An 8263-nucleotide genomic window follows, 5' to 3' on the forward strand; every position below is an offset into this window, starting at 1 on the left:
AGAGGTAGGTAGGTAATAACTACAACAATTTTGATTGGGTAATTTGAAACCATATTTCATATGGTTATAATCTATAGTTCTTTTCAGAACTGTTCATTCATATCTTTTGGCCATTTAACCACTGGATATCTTATATATACTTATGATAAAAAGCTTCTTAAGAGCTCAACGTGGCATGTGGTGTGAAATGCTTGTCTAAAACTAATTTTTTCCAGATTGTTTTCCAGTTATAGTAACAGTTCTTATCATATAAAGAATTCTTCCACACAAAATTCATATCCTTTGATTTATCATAGAAAATGTTATTGAATTCCATTTTTTTCTGATTCTTCCTTATTTAATGTTTCCCTAATCTACTCTTCTATTTCTAAACCAGTCCCAAATAGTTTTGATGATTGGTATTCTATTATATAATTAAAAGCCTATGAATGCTATTTGTTTCCTCATTTTTTCCTTTTCCATTACTGATGTGTAAATTCGAAATCTTGAACCCTTGGACTCTATCTCCCAGAATTCTTTCTCTCATCCCCAAATTCTTTTTCCTCTCTCCCCCACATTGTGTCCTCCTGTATTGTATATAAGTTGGCTATAACCCTGCTTTTTCTCGCTCTTCTCTCACAACTGAGGCTGGGTTAGATCCCTCTTTACTCTAGCTTTTAATTTTCCTTTATTTCAAGTTATTATTAACAAATCATATTAAATATAATACTTTAAGATATTGTATATTAATTTTAAGCTTACACTACACTAGACATTCTAGAATTTTTATTCCTAAAACATATTTTATTATTATCATTGGGTTATAGCCTGAGACAGATAGAATGTTAAAGGTTAAGTACAACTCTCATTTTACAGATAAAGAAATTGAATCCCAGGGATGTTAAGTAACTTGTCTTGGGTCACACATTAAGTGTCTAAGGTATCAATCAACACTTCAGGGATAGTATCCACGTTATCATGAGGCCTCTGGTCTATTTTTATGAAGTATATTAATACAGTTCTAGGTCCATTAATGTAGGTAATACTATCATTTGTTAATTCTATTAACCACAAGCATTGACTATATTTCCTATTATTTGAATGTTATTTAAGAATGTTTTGTAACTATGTAAATCTTGAATGTACTTTGATAGATTGACTCACAGGTATTTTCTGCTTTGTATAGTTATTTTGAATGAGATTTCTTTTTATTTTTCCATATTGATTTAGTTATTACTATATAAGAATGCTATTGATTTTTGTGTGCTTTTGGGGGGATATCTTGCTAAGCTATTCGTTATCTCAAATAGCTTGTTTACTAATTCTGTGGAGTTTTCTAATCATCACAATATCAGCAAGCAGAAATAGTTTTGTTTCCTTTTTGTCTATGTTTATACCTTTTATTTTTTCCCTCTCAGTCTATTGCTTTAACGTTTTTAGAAGGTTGTCAAATAATAATGGGAAAAGGTGGTATACCTTCTTTGCTTATATTTATTGGGAAAATTTCTTTTGTGTCCCTTTTGTAAATAAGTATAGGTTCTAGTTTTAGAGAAATATTCTATGTTTATATGTTGTAGTTTTTTAAAGTATAAGTAAATGTGTTTTGTCAAAGGCTTTTTTCTGTCATTATTTACTTAATCTTCAAGTGACTTGGGGGGTATTTGATATTAATATGATTAATTATGCTATTGTTTCCCTAATATTGAATCATTATTGCATTCCTAGTATAAATCTACCTTGATTACAGTGGATAATTATCTCAATATATTGCTATAGTCTTTTTGCTAGGATTTTGCTAAATATTTTTATTTAAAATTCATTAGTGATACTGGTGTCTACTTCACTTAATCTTATTTATGTTTCTGTGCTTTAGTTATAGGATATTTGTCTTTTAAAAGGAATTTGATAAAGTATTTTTCTTAATTTTTATAGTAACTTGCATAAGTATTAATTGCTCTTCAAATATTTGATAGAATTTACCTATAATTATCTACATAATGTCTTTTCCCCCTCTTTGGTAGTTTCTTTACACCCAGCAAGTTTACCCTATTATTGGACCCACTTTTAAAATGTAAATGCCACTGAGAAGAGCAAAAACAGAGTGAAAAAACTATAGATTAATTTCCCTAATGAATATTGATGCAAACATTTGAAAACAAAGAATTATAAAGAAGATACAAAAATATGTCATAAAGATCATAGATTAGGACCAGGTTGGATTGATATCAGGAGTGCAAGGCTATTTTAGTATGTCTATTACTATCATTATTGCTAAATATTATGTTAGAAATGCTAGCCATTGCAATAATAAAGAAAAATTAATCGAAAGAATAAGCAAAGGTGATAAGGCTATCAGTTTTTGCAGATAATATGATGGTTTACTTAGAGAAATAAATGGTAAATCACTCCAGTATCTTTGCCAAGAAAAACTCCTTGGACAGTATAGTACAAGGTATTATGAAGAGTCAGATGTGACTGAGAGACTAAACAACAACATACTTAAAGAACCCTAGAGAATTAACTAAAAAACTAATCAAAGCAGTTAATTTTAGCAAAGTTGCAAGATATAAAATAAGCCCAAATAAATATTTAGAACTTCTACATATTACCCACAGAACCCAATAAGGAACAGTTATAAAGAGAAATTCCATTTAAATAACTGCAGACAGCAAAGGATACTTGGGAATCTATCTGCCAAGATACACACAGAGTCTATATGAAAACAATTACAAAACAATCCATACAAATAAAGACAAATCTAAGTAATAGGGAAAACATTAATTGATCATGGGTTGGCCAAGTCTATATAAAAAAATTATAGTACTTTAATTTACATATTTAGTGTCATACTAATCAAACTACCAAAGAATTATTTAATAGAGCTAGAGGAAAATGTCATATTTAATCTGGTAGAACAAAAGGTCAAGAATATCAAGGAAATATCTTTTTTAATGAAAGAAGGCAGCCCAGCAAGTATGAAATTCAAACTATATTACAAAGTGGTAATTATCAAAACCATTTGGTATTAGATAAGAAATAGAGTGGTTGATTAATATGATAGATTAGGCAATACACAGAAGTTAATGACCACAGTGATCTAGTGTTTGATAAATCCAGAGATTCCATCAATTTGGGGCAAAAAGTTACTATTTGGCAAAAACTGCTGAGACAACCAGAAAGTAGTCTGGCAGAAACCATGACCCAGCAAAACTGCTACTAAGTTTAAACCCCCAAAGAAAGCAAAGGAAAAGACTTGTACAAAAATATTTATAGCAGCTCTTTTTTGTGGTGACAAAGAATTAGAAACTAAAAGGATGCCCTTCAGTTGGAGAATAGCTGAACAGATTAGGGTATGATTGTGATGAAATACTATTATGCTGTAAGAAACGATGAACAGGATGTTTTCAGAAAAACCTGAGAAGAATTATATGAACTGATGCAAAGTGAATGGAGCATAATCAGTAGAACAGTGCTCACAGTAACAATAATATTGTAACATTGATCAACTGTGAAAAAAACCTCTGATCAATACAATTATTTACAACAATTCTATTGGAATTATAATTTAAAATGCTATCCACTCCAGAGAATTAACTGATGAACTCTGAGTAGATTGAAGCATATTTTTTCCTGTCTTCATTTTCCTTCTTTTTTATAACATGGCTAACAGAGAAATGTTTTACATGATTTCATATGTAAATGGGTATCATATTGCTTGCCTTCTCAATGACTGAGAAAGAAGTTGTTAAGAGAAAATTTGGAATGGAATATTCAAGTTAGAAATAAAAATAAATAAAATGTAAATGCCTCTGAGTGAAATGGAAAACAAAAGTCATTCCCCAATTGATTTATAACCAAAGAAATGGATAGTTTCCAAAAGAAGAAATTAATACTAGAATTCTTTGAAATCCTTAATTAGAGTAGAATAATCTCTAGTAATAAGAGAAAGAGGTGACATAGCAGATAGAGCTCTAGGGTTAGAGTCATAATGGCCTCAGTTTGAATTCTGGTTCAGAAACTTCCTAGCTAAGTGTGATCCTGGCAAATCACTAACCTCTGTATTGTTCAGTTTTCTCAGCTGTAAAATGGGCATATTAAGAATACTGGTCACAAATGATTATTGTGAACCTCAAATGTGATACTATATGTAAAATTCTTTGCCAACCTTTTAAAAATAATATTTTTTACCCAATCACATGTAAAAACAATTTTTGACATTCATTAAAAAAAATGCCGAGTTCCAGCAATACAATGATCTGTGGAAATCCTGAAAGATTTATGATGGGGAATGCTATCCACCTCCAGAGAAAGAACTGTTAGAGTCATATTTCACATCAGTTTTGTTTTGGGGTTTTGTTATGTATGCGTGTGCTCTTACAACAATGACCAATATGGAAGTGTGCTTTCCACAACAATAAAAAAATAAAATTTTGAGTTCTAAATTTTCTCTCTCCTTCCCAGTCTCCCTTTCACACTTCCTCTCATGACTCTCCTCCCTGAGACAGTAAACAATATGATAAAGATTTTATATAGGCTATCATGTAGAACATTTTTTCCATATTAATCATTTTGTGGAAGAGATTTCAAATGAAAAAAGGAGAAGAAAGAAAGTGAAATACAGTATGTTTTAGTTTGCATTCAGACTCCATCAATTCTTGAAAGGCAGATGGCAGTTTTTATTATGAGTCTTTGGGATTGTCTTGAATCACTGCAATGCTGAGAATAATTAGGTCATTCACAATTAATAATCAAAAAAATATTGCTGTCACTGTGTACAATGTTCTTCTGGTTCTGTTCACTTCACTTTGCATCAGTTAATATAAATCTTTCCACACTTTCCCAAAATCATCCTGCTCATCATTTTTTGCAGCAAAACAGTATTCCATCACAATCATATACCACAACTTGCTCAACCATTCCCCAATTGATGAATGACCCCTCAATTTTCAGTTCTTTGCTACCACAAAAAGAGCTACAATAGATATTTTTTTACAAATAGGTTCATTTCCCTTAAAAAACCTTTTTGGGATATAGAGCTGGTAGTGTTATTACTGGATCAAAAGGTATAACAGTTTTAAAGCACTTTGAGCATAATTCCAAATTACTCTCTAGAATGGTTGGATCAGTTCCACAACTCCACCAACAGTGTATTAGTTCTTTTCCAATTTCCCCACCTCTCCTTGAACTATGTAATTCTCCTTTTCTGTCATATTGCTTTGCCAACCTTTTGCTTTTGTTCAATCTTTTTAGTCATGTCTTTGTGACCCACTTTGAGGTTTCTTTGACAAAGATATTATAGTAGTGCGCCATTCCCTTCTCCAGCTCATTTGACAGATGAAGAAACTGAGGCAACTAGGGTTAAGTGACTTGCCCAGGGTTACTCAGCTTAGTAAATACCTGAGGCTGGATTTGAATTTAGGTCTTCTAGACTCCCAGCCTAGCATTCTATCTACTTCAACACCTAGCTGCCCTCCTTGCTAACCTTAAAACACTGTAAATATTAGTCACCACCACCACCATCATCATCATCATCATCATCATCATCATCATCAAATGTCTCCCTTCTCCGGTCTAATCTTCACATTGCTACCAAAATGACTTCCTGACATGCAAATTTAGCCTCAAATATAAACTGTATTTAAAAGTTTTGACAACCTAGCCCCATCCTACTTTTCCAGTATTCTTACACATTCCTCCCTCATGCACACTCTATGATAGTCATACTGGCCCATTGACTTTTCATCACACATGATACTCCATTTCCCAATGATATGCCTTTATAATAACTGTCTTCCACAAAATCTTCTACCTCTTGGAATCTCTGATTTTCTTCAAAACTCAGCTCAAACACCACTTTCTATGACTCCTTTCCAGATGCCCCGGCTGTAAAGATGCTTACTCCCAAAACTAACGTTTTCATTTTAGACATATTCTGTCCTGCTTATCAAATGCTGGGGGCTCCAATTGGGCTTTGCCCAAAGGAGCCAAGAGAGGAAATGAGAATCTTTCTTTCGTTTGATGTTTACTCACTTGGTTATCCTCCTAAGTACTGAATTATAACACCCCCTGCTGTTTTTCTAACTCACCTAATTTAATCTTGCCAGGATGCAATTACTTATGCGTCTGCTGATTTTGGGATTTTTAAAACACTAGCTTTTCAGACTTATAAGCAGCTGTGCTGATGAAAAGCCACCAAGTTGAGGGGAAAGATGGCAGGGACTGCTATCCAAGTGTGGTGTGAAGAGAATAATTGTGAACTGGAACCATTGAGAGAAGTAAATGAAGACATGGTCTAAAGGGAAGAAAAAAGGAGCTCAAAGGCATTTTTGAGACCCTTTAAACAATCATGGGAGGTAGGAGGAATAGGGATATCATGTGATTCAGGGTTCTGATTCGTTTAAAATTCAAGTGTAGTTGTGAAGGTGGTATCTTAAACCAAGAAAGACTTTTGAGCATGGGTGTCCCAACAAGCTCCTTGCCTTTCTATGGGATCTGGTTTTCTTTCCTAGGAGATGGGGAGAATAATCTTTCCCTACTCCTACCTTCTGGGATTGTCAAGAGAATGAATGAGACCAAGGATGGGGAAAACTCTGTGATTATTAGGAAAATAGGTGAATTCAAGTACACATCCAAGAAAAGGTTGGGGGAAGGGGAGGCCTTCTCTTTTAAAGAATTGTTTATTTTAATTGGCAGTTAAGGGGTAAGTGGGTCGTTCTGAAATGTTTGCTTGGGAACCAGCATTTATGTTTATACCACTCTAGTTTGGGCTGCTTTTTGGAAGCTTTGTCTCCCATCTGGAATATAAAATAGGATTTCCCTTACAATTCTGTGAGATCACTGGTGATTAAGGCTACTATCTACTGCCTGAAAAAGAGAAATGTTTTATTAGGACTCGGGGTGCAGAATGAGACATGTGTTTTTGGAGTGTGACCAATGAGGGAATTTGTTTTGCTTCACTATGCATATTTTTTTTAATAAGAGCTTTGTTTAGGGTTTTTTTTTCCTTTTTCAGTAGGGTAGATGGGAAGAGGAGTAGAAAGAAATAGATTTTTGTTAACTGAAAAAACCTACATTAAAAAAAGAAGTCTTGAAGATCCTAATTTATACCTGTTACCAGGCATGATCCACCCTTGAGGGAGATTTTAAAACTGGAACAACATGTTTACTGGACTTAGAGGCAGTTTGTTTGGAATATGTTTTAGGAAGTCATTTGGTTTTCTCTCAAAGTTTAGTAACCTTCAAAACTTGAGGGCTCTGGGTGAAACAGAATGCAGAAAACTTTGACCTCGGTGATATAGACAAGTCACAGACTTAGATTTTCCACTGATGGAATTGTTCTCAAGCCCTAGCGTATGATTGAAAAAACTAATCATCTCACTAGCAGAAGATAAATAAAGGAGGAGCGCAGGATATTTCATCTTGAGGTTATGTTCAATTATCAGATTATATAAAAAAGGCTCACGTGGCAGGTTCCCCTCCAGCTATCCAGGGAACAGCAAGAAGGTGTTAGGAGTGGTGAGGAGGGAGTTGGGGCAAGAGGTAGGGACCCTACTAGCCTCAAACCAGTGTACTGGGGGACAGAGCAGAGAGAGGTCTACGTAGAAGTGCCCACATCGTTTTAAAGCCAAGAAACGGAGAATTAATTGGAACTCAAACCATCCTGAACATTATTTGTGAAGGGAAAAAGCTGTAAACAAAATGCATGATCAAATTTTGGGAAATGGATGGAAAAATTATGGATTTTGGATACAATGTAAATGTCATGGAGTAAGATGCAGCTAAATGCCTCAGTGGATTGAGAGCTAGGTCTAGAGACTGGAAGTCCTGGGTTCAAATCTCATCTCATGACACAGGTTCCTAGCTGTGTGATCCTAGATAAGTCATTTAACTCCCATTGTCTAACTCTTACTACCCTTCTGCCTTGGAACTGATATACAGTATTGACTCTAAGACAGAAGGTAGGGGTTTAAAAAATGTAAGGAACTATTGCTACATTACAAGGAATGAGAAATACAAACAATTTGGACATAGGAAAACTTTTGACAAGTGATACAAAATGAAAAAAGAGCCAAAAGAATAATAGAGATAATGATGATAATAATGATAATAAAACCAAAATGAAGATAAAGCAAAATTCTGATCAAATGCTATAATTGACATTGATATCTACCATGCTACCAAAGGACACTCCATTGCATCTCCTACTTACCCAAAGACAGTGCAGGATGTTACCAGTGATGACTTGTTCTCATAAAATAAGCTAAAAGTTATGATAAAGAAAGGT

The sequence above is a fragment of the Gracilinanus agilis genome, chromosome 2 (assembly GCF_016433145.1).
Source record: "Gracilinanus agilis isolate LMUSP501 chromosome 2, AgileGrace, whole genome shotgun sequence".
NCBI lineage: Eukaryota > Metazoa > Chordata > Mammalia > Didelphimorphia > Didelphidae > Gracilinanus > Gracilinanus agilis.